Source organism: Delphinus delphis, chromosome 1 (assembly GCF_949987515.2).
Source record: "Delphinus delphis chromosome 1, mDelDel1.2, whole genome shotgun sequence".
In the NCBI taxonomy this organism is placed as follows: Eukaryota; Metazoa; Chordata; class Mammalia; order Artiodactyla; family Delphinidae; genus Delphinus; species Delphinus delphis.
This window is the reverse complement of record NC_082683.1, coordinates 92903716-92920228: the sequence shown is the minus strand read 5'-3', so window position 1 is coordinate 92920228 and position 16513 is coordinate 92903716.

The following is a 16513-nucleotide window of genomic DNA, read 5'->3' as shown; positions in this document are numbered from 1 at the left end:
GAGGGAAGAGATATGGGAACATATGTATATGTATAACTGATTCACTTTGTTATAAAGCAGAAACTAACAAAAAAATAAAAAAATAAGAGTGATGAAAGGGAAAAACCGACAACCAAGATTACTCTACCTAGCAAGGATCTCATTCAGATTTGACAGAAAAGTTAAAATCTTTACAGACAAGCAAAAATTAACAGAATTCAGCAATACCAAACCAGCTTTACAACAAATGCTAAAGGATCTTCTCTAGGCAGGAAACACAAGAGAAGGAAAAGGCCTACAAAAACAAACCCAAAACAATTGAGAAAATGGTAACAGGAACACACATATCGATAATTACCTTAAATGTAAATGGATTAAATGCTCCAACCAAAAGACACAGGCTCACTGAATGGAGACAAAAACAGGACCCATATATATGCTGTCTACAAGAGACCCACTTCAGACCTAGGGACACATTCAGACTGAAACTGTGGGGATGGAAAACGATATTCCATGCAAATGGAAATCAAAAGAAAGCTGGGTAGCAATTCTCATATGAGACAAAATAGACCTTAAAATAAAGACTATTACAAAAGACAAAGAAGGACACTACATAATGTTCAAGGGATCAATCCAAGAAGAATACAATACAATATAACAATTGTAAATATTTATGCACCCAACACAGGAGCACCTCCATACATAAGGCAACTAACTGCTAACAACTATAAAAGAGGATATCGACAGTAACACAATAATAGTGGGGGACTTTAACACCTCACATACACCAATGGACAGATCATCCAAAATCAAAATAAAAAGGAAACAGAAGCTATAAATGACACAATAGACCAGACAGATTTAATTGATATTTATAGAACATTCCATCCACAAACAACAGAACACACTTTCTTCTCAAGTGCTCAAGGAACATTCCCCAGGATAGATCATATCTTGGGTTACAAATCAAAACCTTTGTAAATTTAAGAAAATTGGAATCATATCAGGTATCTTTTCTGACCACAACACTATGAGATTAGATATCAGTTACAGGAAAAAATCTGTAAAAAATCTAAATATATGGAAGCTAAACAATACACAACTTAATAACCAAGAGATCACTAAAGAAATCAAAGAGGAAATCAAAACATACCTAGAAACAAATGACAATGAAAACATGACTACCCAAAACCTATGGGATGCAGCAAAAGCATTTCTATGAGAGTTTATAGCAAGATGATCCTACCTCAAGAAACAAGAAACATCTCAAATAAACAACCCAACTTTACACCTAAAGCAATTAAGGAAAGAAGAACAAAAAATTCCCAAAGTTAGCAGAAGGAAAGAAATCATAAAGATCAGATCAGAAATAAATGAAAAAGAAATGAAGGAAATGATAACAAAGATCAATAAAACTAAAAGCTGGTTCTTTGAGAAGATAAAAAAAAATTAATAAACCATTAGCCAGACTCAGTAAGGAAAAAAGGGAGATGACTCAGATGAGCAGAATTAGAAATGAAAAAGAAGAAGTAACAGCTGACACTGCAGAAATACAAAGGATCATGAGAGATTACTATAAGCAACTATATGCCAATAAAATGGACAACCTGGAAGAAATGGACAAATTCTTAGAAAAGCACAACCTTCCAAGACTGAACCAGGAAGAAATAGAAACTTTAAACAGATCAATGACAAGCACTGGAATTGAAACTATGATTAAAAATCTTCCAACAAACAAAAGCCCAGGACCAGATGGCTTCACAGGTGAAATCTATCAAACCTTTAGAGAACAGCTAAACCTATCCTTCTCAAACTCTTCCAAATATAACATAGAGAGGAACACTCCCAAACTCATTCTATGAGGTCACCGTCACCCTGATACCAAAACCAGAAAAAGAGGTCCAAGAAAGAAAACTACAGGCCAATATCACTGATGAACATAGATGCAAAAATCCTCAAAAAAATATTAGCAAACAGAATCCAACAGCACATTAAAAGGATCATACACCATGATCAAGTGGGGTTTATCCCAGGAATACAAGGATTCTTCAATATGCAAATCAATCAATGTGATAAACCATATTAACAAATTGAAGAATAAAACCATATGATCACCTCAATAGATGCAGAAAAATCTTCTGACAAAATTTCAACACTGATTTATGATAAAAACTCCCCAGAAAGTAGGCATAGAGGCAACCTACCTCAACATAATAAAGGCCATGTATGACAAACCCACAGCCAACATGATTCTCAATGGTGAAAAACTGAAACCATTTCCTCTAAGATCAGGAACAAGACAAGGTTGCCCACTCTCACCACTATTATTCAACATAGTTTTGGAAGATTTAGCCACAGCAATCAGAAAAGAAATATAAATGAAAGGAATCCAAATCGGAAAAGAAGAAGTAAAAGTATCATTGTTTGCAGATGACATGAAACTATACATAGAGAATCCTGAAGATGCTACCAGAAAACTACTAGAGCTAATCAATGAATTTGGTAAAGTAGCAGGATGCAAAATAATGCACGGAAATCTCTTGCATTTCTATACACTAATGATGAAAAATCTGAAAGAGAAATTAAGGAAACACTCCCATTTACCATTGCAACAAAAAGAAAAAGTACCTAGGAATAAACCTACCTAAGGAGACAAAAGACCTGTATGCAGAGAACTATAAGACACTGATGAAAGAAATTAAAGATGATACCAACGGATGGGGAGATATACCATGTTCTTGGATTGGAAGTCTCAACATTGTGAAAATGACTATACTACCCAGGCAATCTACAGATTCAAAGCAATCCCTATCAAATAACCAATGGCACTTTTCACAGGACTAGAACGAAAAATTGTACAATTTGTATGGAAACACAAAACACCCCAAATAGCCAAAGCAATCTTGAGAAAGAAAAACAGAGCTGGAGGAATCAGGCTCCCTGACTTCAGACTATACTACAAAGCTACAGTAATTAAGACAGTATGGTACTGGCACAAAAACAGAAATATAGATCAATGGAACAGGATAGAAAGCCCAGAGATAAACCCATGCATATATGATCACCTCATCTTTAACAAAGAATATACAATGGAGAAAAGACAGCCTCTTCAATAAATGGTGCTGGGACAACTGAACAGCTACATGTAAAAGAATGAAATTAGAACACTTCCTAACACCATACACAAAAATTAACTCAAAATGGATTAGAGACCTAAATGTAAGACTGGACACTATAAAACTCTTAGAGTAAAACATAGGCAGAACACTCTATGACATAAATCACAGCATGATCCTTTTTGACCCACCTCCTAGAGAAATGGAAATAAAAACAAAAGTAATCAAATGGGACCTAATGAAACTTAAAAGCTTTTGCACAGCAAAGGAAGCCATAACCAAGAACAACAGTCAACCCTCAGAATGGGGGAAAATATTTGCAAATGAAGCAACTGACAAAGGATTAATCTCCAAAATATACAAGCAGCTCATGCTGCTCAATATCAACAAAATAACAACCTAATCCAAAAATGGACAGAAGAGCTAAATTGCTGGATGTGAGGAATGAATCAGGGAGAGAAATCAGTGAATGGAGGGAGACAGGGTGGGTGAGCTTTCCAGAAAATTTAACTAGTAAAGGAGGTTAATCACAATGTAATCAAAGAGGTAGGGGACATGTTTATTTTGGATTTTTCTCTCTTTAAGTGAGCTTGTGGAGATTTGAGATGTGGATTTATCCATGGCTTTTAATGGAGATTTTGGGAAGGAAGATAACATCTCTCATTGGGAACAAATATTAAAGTTGTAAACTGCTCAGGCTGTCTTAAGTTCATAGACTGTCACTAGACATATTGTTCTTGAATATTATTTAGGGGGAAATACATGTATTGGTAAGGGTGTACCGTGCAGGCCTCTTCCTCTGTATCAAAAGCATTTCTGTATTCATGGTAAAAATGCCAAGCAAACTTGATTTTTGCTTCAGGAAAATTGCCTGGGTATGTGGATAAATTCCTTATCAAAATAAATACTTTTAGAAACCTTAATTTCAATGATAAAATTACATAACTGTCTTCCACTAACGTGTATAAGCAGTTGTGTAGCCTAGAAAGTCAGAATTTAGGGCCAAGTCTTACAGCTTTTTCAATGTGTAGTTACTTTCCTTCAAAAAAATTAATAAAATTCAACTTAGGTGCTAATTTAGGTTACTGATCTATGTTGAATATTATATCATCCAGTGTATAACACTTAGGATTTTAATCTCTGTCAATGCAAAGTTTCCGGAACTCTTGGATCCTTTGTTTTACCAGGTTAAGACTTAATGGTAATAAGTTAAGACTCTATTTAGGTAAAAGCTTGAAGAGTCAGCAAGTATTTTTTGTGTCTTTTTTTTTCCCTTTCTGCCACAAAAGAAAACATTCCAGACAGAGCTTGCTCTGATAGCCTGGATCCCAAAGCAATGACAAAGTGAAATAGAAGCACAGCCTACCAACAAGGCATGCACATCATGTGAGCTACATGCCTTTCTCTTCTCCTCCTCCTCCTTCTTTAATTGAAGGATTACCTACCCTATGAATTTAGGATCACAGTAATGTAAAAATTCCATGGTTTCTTGATTAATACTTTAGTTGTGACTAATAATGGTAATTATTAAAATTCACAAGGTATTTTTCTCTAGACACTTCTCTGTGCTACTTTTTTGTTTTTTCTTATGTAATCATCTGAATAACCCAATGAGATAGGTACCATTATTATGCTCATTTTACAGGCAAATAAAGAGGCTTACAGAGTATTGGTCAGACTCATATAATAAGTACAAGATGAAAGTAGAAATCAAATCCATATATCCTTAACTCCAGAACCTCATTTTCTAACCACCGCTCTATACTGCAACTCCTGGATGAAGTGTTTATCATCTTTGACACAATAAAGTTTATGTTTTACTTTTCTCTCCCCATATTTAATGAAGATTTCATGGAATTAAAATTCTTTAAGGCTTAGCAACTTAAATATTTAACATTGGGTAAAATTATCTATTTTTTTTAGAAGTTACAATTACTTGCATATATAATGGAACTTGTGGTATTTTGTGTATCTTTTAAAGTTCTAATTTCTAAGTTATATTTTTCATTTTCATGTTTTTCATCATTTATATTTTGACTTTGCTGAGAATCTTAGAAGAAACCAGATAGGTAAAGCTAACGGATAATGATTAAGAAGAAAACAATGACATATTTTGGAACAGAGAAAACAAAAGAAAGAAGAAAGGAAGAAAGAAAGTTACTTAGGCATAGCAATCAATTAAAAATAATATTTATTGACAAAGATAGCTGCTGTGGCCCGCCTGTGGCCTGTACTGTATGGCAGTGCACAGTGGGGTGTCACTCCAGGACCTTACTTCTAACCTATGGAAGGGGGCAGAGCAATGATACCGTGTGATGGAACTACAGTTATATGCTGTCTACAATGCCTCACAACAGGTGGAAGATGTTACAAAAGACCTACCAGGGTTGTTGAGCAATGCAGAAAACCACCTATTCAGGGTCTAGAACAGCTGTGTGCAACATACAGGACCCCTGTGGACATGGTTATTAGGAACCAAGGAATCCACTTTACTGGCCATGAAGTTCAGAAATGGGCTGATAAAAATGCCATACACCAGCATTTCGACCTGCCTTACAACGCTACTGCTGCCAGGCTAATTGAAAGGATAAATAGACTACTTAACCAACAATTGAGATGGAAACTCTCTCTCAATATGTGGATCAGAGGCTAACTCAAGCCCTACAAACTACAACTGAGCACTCCAGGAGCAATCATCCCAGTGCCCATATGATGTTAACCCAGAGGCAACTAAAAAAATAATAATAATATTTATTATGTATGCAACAAATAATGTTGTAAAAAGCCAGTGATCAATATCACAATGATGTGGAAATGCTATGAAGATAACAGGCCACATAATGGTGGTAGAGAACCTAACAAAATGGAAAAGAAAAGCTGTATAAAGAGTGAGTCATTGCTCTTGTGGAAAAAATATGACTGGGAGAGGAAGAGAAAAAGAATCTTCTTTAATTGTATTGGCTTCTGGGGCCTCTGTTGATGGAAGAAGCTGAAGGATTAGAATGAAAGCAGGATTATGTTCAGGACACTGGGCACCTTCTTTCAGGATCAAAGGTTCATACTTAAAGCCCCCTTGTGGACTATGATGGTAGGTGCACATGAGAGCTATGTGAAAGGTGGTCTTTGGTAACTAATGAGTTAAGATGCCCTGTGTGTTACTGACCAGGGACTGTGGAGGCTGGGGGTTTTATTGCTTTGTCCATTTGTTTTGTCATTAAAGAGAAAAAGACATTATAAATATATACACTAAGGTAGTGTCTTAAATGCAGCCCTTTACAAAAGATGATGGCCGCCTTTTCAGTGGCTTACTGTGAGATTCTGTGATGATCTTTAAGGGTGAATTGTTAGAAGACTTTCCAGGTGGAAATTTTAAAAGGTGTAATTGTTTGCCTTATTATGAAAGGCATAGTATTCATTTATTCTATGGTTTCATTTTTCTCTTTTTTCTTTTATTACATATAAGAAGCCTAAAAAAAATCATCCTTCAGTAACTTTTTAAAAATTTCCTTTAGAAAATGTTTCTTTTTTGTCTTTCATCATAAGACTTTTGACATAAAGAAAAACATCATTGATATTTTTTTCCTTAGCAAACATTTCTTTTAATGGAAACCTCAAATTGGCATGAATTTTCTGCTTGTTTCCAATTAATAGTGTTAATGCAGGTGCAAAAAACAAGCATGTATTTATTTGCTAATCCATTTATTTCCATTGCACTTCAGTACTTCCAATCTAATATCAAACAAAGTACTTCCATAGAAGATGACTTCTGAGTTTCCTTATCTTATTTTTTTTCAACATAAACTGGATCCATGCAGGAGAAGTTCAAAAGATACTTTATTTCCTTGTTTGAACTTCAGTTTTCCACAAAATGGGGATAATGATATCATCTATTGAGTGAGATTGTTGTGAATATTACTATGATCATCTGTATAAAGTACTCTGCATGGTGCATGACACATTATGAATGTCAAATACATGTTAGCTATCATACTATTCTTGTTTCTCTAAGTGATGCATAGTCCACTTTCCCTCCCTCTTATCCTTTTCAAGTGTGTTTTAATACAAAAACATGGCCTTTACCATAGCTTGTGCTGCATTCTGGTATAGCATTACTCTAACTAGTGGTCTGCTTTCAGGCAAATACTACAGTAGAGTGAATCCACATAGACCTGAGATTTCCCTTAGTTGAATCTATAAACATAGTTCAAATCATTACTTTAGTGATTTTCTATGTTCCCATATCCTTGTTCTGTAAGTTTCAATGGAATCAGAGTGGAAAGTTTTGTTACATGAAGTCAGAACAAAAGACTTCGTAAAGCAATTATTGAAATATATTGCAAATGAAAGATGCCAAAAAGAAAGTTTTACAAAATGATTATTTGAAAATGTAAATAATTGGAAAGATACTATATATCGATAAAATATGACATATAATGGAGGTAAAAAGAAATTCTACAACGACTTTATAGTTTAAAGTGACACATTTGGATACCCTAATATCCTGAAGGAGTTCGCATTATTTCCAAAGTGCTAATGCTCCCGGGTTGTCATCACTTATTCAATGAAGAAAGTGCCAAAAAAAGAAAGAAAAAGCCCATGTTACTATTGGTAAACCAGAACTCTCTTTTTCTCCAAAGACAGTGTTTAGGAGAATTTTAAATGAGCTCCACTGTATTTACTCTTACAAGCTAGAGCGGAAGGATACTGTGATGAAATACAGCCCCTCAATAAAACTATGCCCCCAGCACTTTTGCTCACAACCAAATGTCCACAACTGCAGCCTTAAAGTATCAGGTTTATCTATTACTTGGCTACACATTTATAACATATTACCCTCATAAAGCTCAAGGAAATAAAATACATCTCAGCTTTGCACTGTGGAAACCTCAGCACTGGCATTAAGACCTTGAGTTTGCATTTAATGTCTCTTCTGGATGTTGGAATTGGACTGGCCAGTGCTGTTTTTATGAGATTGAGCCAGAGAGTTCCCTTTATCAGTGAGAATGCAGGATACAAGTCTCACCTCTTATAGTGCACAAGTAAATATGCATGTATGTGTGCATGGAACTTGTTTGGTGTCAGCCTGAGATTTTATTGCATTATCTTTACTTGTTTCTTTCTGAATTGTCGTTGTTGTTAAGCCTTGAGAAATGTTTAGCTTTGCAAATTCCTGCCAACAGTTGATGATGAATGCTATCCTGGTTTAATATGTTCATTTTATTGACTGCTGACATTAAAGAATAAGGGCTAAAGTGCCAGTATGTAGCATGTTAGATGCTGCTAAAACAATGTTTTTTTCACAGCATCTGATAGATTTTCTAAGTTTTGGTTATAAAGATATCAATTTTATTATCATTACAAATAGTTTGAAAACTACATATCAATTTATTTCTAGGTGACATTTTTCTATACACTTTTCTAGAGAAAAAGAATTATTGGAAAATCAATGGCACTATGAGAGAGATATTACTGAATATTCCAGGGCGTATTTATGTTTACCAATGGAATATTAGTAATTCATGCTGTAACACCCTTGTATACTACATTTGTATTCTACTTATTATGGGTTGAGAAATGTGTCCCCCCCAAACTTGTACATTGAAGTTCAAACCCCGAGTACCTTAGAATGTGGCCTTATTTGGATTCTTCCACAGACCAAGAAATGCTAAAGATTCCTAGCAAATTACTAGATGTTACAGGAGAGGCATGGAATAGATTCTTCCTCTCAGCCCTCAGAGGCTACTAACACTTGCTGACACCTTGACCTTGGACTTCTAGCTGACAGAATGTTGAGAGAATAAATGTCTGTTGTTAAAGCCACTCAGTTCATGGTACTTTGTTACAGCAGTTCTGGCAAACTAATACATTACCCAACCAGAAGACACTAATAGAGGCATAATCAGTTACAGCAAGCAAGTGTTCGCATTAGCCCATCACTGTTTCTGCCTGATGGGTGCCCCTGTTTTACCAGTTACTAAATTTGTGAATATCACCCCTGCTACTTCTCTCTCAGGAACAATTTTCACACAAGGTATAAGACTACAGTTAAGCCTCAATGCTGGCCTTCAGTTTCTAAATTGAAAATAAAGGCATTTGAGTAAATAACCTTTAAGCTGTCATGGAATTCTGAAATTCTCTGAATGTTATAATTCCAGGAATGGAAAGAACTAGTATTTCCAAGTTGCAGATAAGAAAAACTGAGACTCAAAGCTGTTGAGATAGATTAAAGACACATGGCCTGGAAGTTTCAGAAGAGGAATTCAATTTAAGATATATGATTCCAGTGGTTTTCCTATTTGCCACTGTGTCCCTCAAATGGTGACTTGCAATACAAACATTGACTATGCAGTAAAATATAACATGGATATAAAGTACATCCTGGTCAAATAGGTTTATTAGTTACTCTCAAGAAAGTGTCATCTTGATTTTTTATTAAAGGAGAGGTGTTTCCCAAATACCCTGTAATTGTAGGCTTTATTATAGTGTTGCTGTGTGATGGATATCCTTGAAAGAAAGGAGTTGCTCAAGCAAAGCCAGCTGAAAATCAGCAAACTGTACTTAAGGATTACATCTATGGCTGTAAATAGATTTTTAGAGTTCACATTTTATTTGTGTGTTTTTATAGCAATCAATAGGAAGCCATCTATAGCATTTAGGTGTTCCCATGCTGATTACTGTGATAGCTACTGAATCACTGCTAGGACACTCGATGTGTTAACAGGTTATATTGGCTGGATAAACACATCATTTGAATAGAATAGGAAACAACAGTAGAGGGTCAGCATAAACTAAAAAACATAAAAGTCTAGTTGAATATGGAATGAAGGAAGTATAGAGGCAGTTCCTAAATTCTTTCAAGGAGTAGGACTTTCCAGTGGTACTAACATTTAATATTATGTCAAAGATACATTGACAATAATTCCAAGTCTGTTCATTGTCATATATTCTGCAAGACCAAAACTAAATTGCTGCAAAATAGTATCCCCCTCTCCTGTGGTTGCAGTGGACCCCACTGCTCTGCCCACTGAGATTCTGGTTTGGTAGTTTTTGTGCTTTTGACACTGGAAAGAATAGTGGTGGCCCAATCACATTCCCATATACCACTCTCAGTAAGTGAAAGGTGGTGAGAGTTCATTAGTCCATTCCCTTATTATGAAGAAATTTGTATTTATTGGGGCAAATCAAATTCCATATAAGATGTCTCCAGTTTAAATCTTAGAATCCTGGAAAAAAATGACTCAGAGATTGCAATTTTCTTGACTAGATTTTAGGAAGTATTCTCTAAGTTGGCTAGAATCTAAACTACAAAGGAATTTATATTTCAGATCGGTACCTTGGAACCACTTACAGGCAACCTTAGCACGTTTATTCCATAAGGTGCTATCAGCTAAACCTAAGTGACAGAGCAGCCCCCACTGAATTCACATTCACTTTGCAGTGGTCTTCAAAGGACACTTCCCAGGGATGAAAGTTGAAGTGCAACTAATCTGGAAAAAGTAAAAAAAAAAAAAAAAAAAGTGACATTTTAAAATTCTTAACCAGAACATCACAAAATAGTAGAAGTAATTTAAAAACTGATTTTAAAATGATCAAGAAAGGTAAAAATTAAAGAGATCAGAGAAAAATTAAAACTCATATATAATATAATTGTATGTTTGGATGTTTGTTTTAAAGCTTATCTGAAAAATATCCTAAAAAATTATGATGAAAACATTTGTATATTTTGGGTATTAAAAACAAATTGAGGGATTTAGAAGAGAAATACATTGTGATGTTTATATCTTAATATTACTTATTTGGAGAATAAAAAAGTGGAGCAATGTAACTGTATTTTTTTAAAAGCATACAGCAGGAAAGTAGGTGGGTGATTTAATTCAATATATTTATTCAAATGCACAGAAATTCATGGAAGCTTTATAATTCAAAATAATTAAATTATCAAAAAAATGACACCCTTTTAAACACAATTTAATTGATGATTTTCTGATTCTTTTGTAGAAATATAAGGATCTTTTTGTTACCTTTGTTTTTGTAAAAAGGGACGTAACATGTAATTTAGGTATGGAAAATATTTCAATGTTATAAAATTAAAAGAAGAAATACATCATTTAATTTATATGAAGAACAAATGGAGGATATTAAAATATCTTTCACATGATTTTATCTTCTTCCATTAATTATGGTATTTATATATTTTATTTCTATTTGAATTACCTATATTTAAATTATGAGCAAAAATGCATATGTCATTTTGTAGTCATATTAAATTACTAGTGTGATTTATTTTGTTATAATCTTAACTTTCCCATTGTTATTTTGTATATCTTTATATATAGATTTAGGAAATACTGGGCAAAAAGAAAGCTGTAGAAAAATTTAGAATTAAAACTGTATTTGTATGTATAGAATATCATATTATGACATTTTATAAATTATGTATCCTTTGGTAATTTTTTATGAAGGGTTATGAGCTAAATTTCAATGCATTTTTTAAAACCTGGTTATTAGGTACTATAATCCCAATTCATTATGGGTTTTGAATTTCAACAAACCTCAAAGAAAAAAATGTTTCATCAGCAAAATTATTGCATCTTAAGGCAATATTTAATTATTAACCTTATAAGGTTTGTATTTTGGTTTCTTTAGCTGCCTTAGTAAAGAAAATAATAGAGGGTCCAATAAGACTGCAGAGAATGTGCATATACTCAATTAAAAAAAAAAAAGCTAGGCTGGCATTTTAAAATATGTTGGTCTTTGGAAAAGTCTGAACTCTCTTCTGAATCAGTGCTTTTTAATCAAAGCCTGAAGTGAGAACTTCTTTTTTATCATTTGCAAAGTTATGCTGTGAATTATTGCCATTAAAAAGAGTTTGCTTCTGATATGAAACTAAAAATTAGCAGAGAATCTTGAAAGAATTTTCTGCTATGTTTAGAGTGTCTTGAAACTTGGAAGCATTCTAGACAGTACTTTAAATGTTAATTTTTAAAGTTATCATTTTGTCTATTAAAGTCGTAAAGGGAGTCTACTGATTAATGTTGCATTTATATGCTTTAACTTTAATTGTATATGAGGCTTTAGTGGCTTGGAATTCCATTTATATAACATTTATTGTTATAACACAAAGTTTGCTGAATAAATAGCACATGGGTTATATCTCTAAGAAACAATGATGATTTGAGTAATTTCACAATAGTAAGGTCAATAACCATACTAATGACAATAGTTTATATTTTTTGAGTGCTTAATCTGTGCTATACCCTATGCTTAGCAGGTGATAAAGACAATCCCATTTTTCCCTCAAAGATAATCCCATTTTTCCCTCACAACAAATCCCTCACCTATTTACTACTATATTATCCTTCTGTTTCACACTGGAGCAGGAGATTCCTCAAGGTCACACAAAGTTAAAAGATCTTTTCCCTTGTACCCATTTTTTGAAATGTTCAGAACCTAAATATTGAGAAAACTGGTACATCTACATTTGAAACATCTCTTTGATTTTAAAGCCTACATTCAGAAGTACTATCCTTTATTATCTCATAAATTACTAGACCAAAATTATCCTACTCTACTTGGCCTTTTAGGGTTGTATTGAAAAAGTATTGAGAATTTACCAATCCCTATTTCAGTCACTCTCTACTGGAAATGTATACATACTTTAGGAGGCTCAGTTATCTTCGTTTCAGTGATACAACTCTAAACAGTACTTTTCCTGAAAGTCTTCAAGGATTTGAATATTGATTTGCCTTGGGAGTGTGGGTATGTAGCTGGAGGGCAGGTGATACTGCTGTACTAATCCTCCAGCTACTAAAAGTGGGATGTGAAACACTAACTTCTTGAGAAAATTGCTACAGGCTCTGCTTTTTAACCATTAAAAACTCTCATTTATTTCACAAACTTTCCTGTTTTTAGTTTCATGGGTCTAAGAAAAATTACTAACACTGTGTCCACAGGGACAGCAAACAGTCCTTGAGTAATTTTATAGGTGCTGGTGGCTCAGGTTTTATCATCATCATCATCATCAATGTCAGACAAGGTATTTCTTCTCATTCTTAAATGCAGGCACTATTATCTGATGGAGAGAAAACAACTGGGATTAAAGAAGCTGAAATCCATTCTCAATTTCTTCTCTCTTTTTATGACATTGCATTCCCTCAGGATGCCTCTGTAAGAGGTTTAATGTGAGATTCCATCCTGTTTCTAAAATTCCAATGTAAATTTAGCACAAACTATAGTGTCTCATGATATTATGAAATAGAGCAGGCATGTTAACTGATCTTCCAAAAACTGTATGATTCTCTAATCATGTTTGAAGTAGCTGATTTACAAATGTAAGCATTTGTTTTAAAGCCCAGACAGTTATTTGATCTGATCCTGACTGAGGTCTAGTTATTCTTTTTTTTTTTTAATCCAAAAATATACAGTTTGTTTGATTCGGTTTAAGTTTTCAAAGTAGAACATTAATTTGAAGGTGACATTGTCTGGGGCATTTTCCTCTTGCTAAGAAGAGAGCATAAGGACAATGGAGGCAAAGAGGACTTATACAACAGCAGTCATTTTATCTGGTTTGCTACTTCCTGCATTCAAACGAAGAGAAATGAGTTGTACTTGAGCGCATTAGAAGACATATCCCCATAGGCTTGGATAAAAATGTAAAAAAATCTTTCCACTTGCACTATTTGGAATTATTTGGCATCAGAATATTGAGACAAGTGAGAAAGAAATTGAGTTTGGAATATGGTCCCTACTCTGTCTTTGAATTTCACATTCAGTACTCCTTTTTAAAAGCTCCCATAAGAGCCCATTTCCATATTATTTCTCTTTATGCTAAACTTGATAGTCAAATATGACTGTTTGAAGTCTGATATTCAAATATAAGAACACAACCTGGAATTTCAAACACAATTGTATAATAATCTTTGGGCAGAAGAGAATCCAACAAAATTCCAGTGAATTGAAACACCTGCTTTACAGATAGCCCATGGAGGACAAGACATACACATGTGGGCAATTCAACAAATTTAACAAGACCTAATGAGCCTTGAAACTGTAATTTAATTCTTAATTTCTGTGAAGTAAATTTAGTAATGACTGATAAGGATCATCACCATCCACACTTAGGAGGTATTAACAGGGAAGTGGAAACACCTGTCCTTCCATGTAAGGCGCTTAGTTCACTTTAAGATCTGAAGCTGCTGTCCCTTGTACAGGAACAACAAAAAAAGATTCCAGGGTTAAAATAATCTTAAAAACAAAATTCCATACTATACAGCATTCTGGTTTTTAAAATCAAATTCCATAGCTACAAGGTTAAGGCTAAAAATTCTTTATCATTTGTTATATTGCCAGGGAAGAGTAAGTCTGGTATGATCTATATAACCTTGGGTGATTACCTGTATGCATGACAGTGGTTACACACAAAGATGTGTTTGCTTTGTACAGCTGAGTTCTAGAAGAGCCTACTTTCTTGCAATGGGCCTCCTTTGTTAATATCACAGTACAATCTCTGTGCATTCTTTCTGATGTTATTGTTTTAGTGTAAGGATTTTGCTTTTGTTTTTAAACAAAGACACTGGTCATTTTCAGTGTTAATTAAGACCATGATTGGATATGTTGGAGACCAAGCAAATTACCCTACTAATGGAATTTAATATTTGTTAATAAAGTGCAAGAATAATGTTATAATACCCATTTTCCTCTCCAATCTTCTTCCCATCATGACTTCTCATTTCCATGAAGACACTTCATGAAAGTAACAACTGATGAAAATATTTGTATGTCCTACTCGCTCTAATACACTTTTATAAGTGAACTCAAATAAATTAAGCATCCAGGGGATACTCTGAAGGAGAAAATCTGTCACAAAAGCCCAAGAGGTAGTGTATATTACTGGAAAGGATGGAGCTCCAAAATTCAAGCCTTAATTTCTCCCACCTCCCAGCCTTCTAGTCTAGTGACATCACTTGAATAGTAGGTGGCAGGAATGAGTTGGTATCCTTTCCAATTTTTAATTACTCTGTGACTCAGTTTCCTCATATATAAATAATGATTTGCTCAACCCCATGTTTCTTGGGAGAGAACAATGAACAAAATGTTTGAACTTACTCTGTCAGATTTATGTGAGTTATTATTATTCCCATATTCAGTATTTCATTAATTAGATAAAATTAATTCTGTGTGTTTACTATCATGCAGGCAGAACTGCTAGCCAAGTGTGAGAAGGGATTGTTGAGAGGGCTCTACTCCAAGTATTCTGAGGAGCTATCCAGGGAAAAAGATAATTTGGGTTTTTCTTGTTCTTGAAGAATAGATGACAATGAACATATTTGGGATTATTGTTAATGACAACAATAATGTTAATATTTATTATTTTATTTGTAGTGCAACACATTGAGCACTTACACAGAGGGAATAAGAGATTACCTGAGGAGGATATGGCTATAGGGCTATAAAGTTATAGAAACAGGGTACCATATGGCATGGAAGTAAGGAAAGAGAATATGGTATGAAAGTGGGAGGTTGGAAGCAACAACCACATTATATGGTGAATATCACACAATTTTTCAGAGACAATCAAATAAAATAAATTCTACTGGCCTGAAGGATATGGACTTGATCTAAATTAATTTAAAAATTAGTATGTAATAGAAATCACCTGGGTTGGTAGCTGAGTGCAAATTTCAGGCTAAACCATCTGAGACTGTTTCAGGAGCATTACTGTCTTGAACCCAAGGAATTGGGTCATGTACCTTATCTAGTTGGTTTAAAGACCACACTGAAAAATACTTAGTTTACTTGAATTATGTGATTAAAAAATCAAAATCAATAAAATTTATCTTTTCATTTTTCAATTGAAAGTAGAATAATAAAAAGTAATAAATAAGTAGAATAATAAATAATAATAAAAAATAAATAAGAATAAAGGCTTAAGTAGAAAAATAAATAATAATAAAAGTTAAGTAGAATGGTATTGTCTTTATAAATTAAATTGACCAGAAGTTTGTTTGTTTGTTCACATAATTTTTATTATGAAAAGTTATAATTTGTATTGGGCATGTATTCCTGATATTATAGAAAACATCTGTTTGATTTCCTTTTTTTTAATTGTTGAATTTTATTTTATTTATTTTTTTATACAGCAGGTTCTTATTAGTCATCAATTTTATACACATCAGTGTATACATGTCAATCCCAATCGCCCAGTTCATCACACCACCACCACCACCACACCACCGCTTTCCCACTTGGTGTCCATACATTTGTTCTCTACATCTGTGTCTCAATTTCTGGCTGCAAACCAGTTCATCTGTACCATTTTTCTAGGCTCCACATATATGCATTAATATATGATATTTGTTTTTCTCTTTCTGATTTACTTCACTCTGTATGACAGTCTCTAGATCCATCCAGGTCTCAAC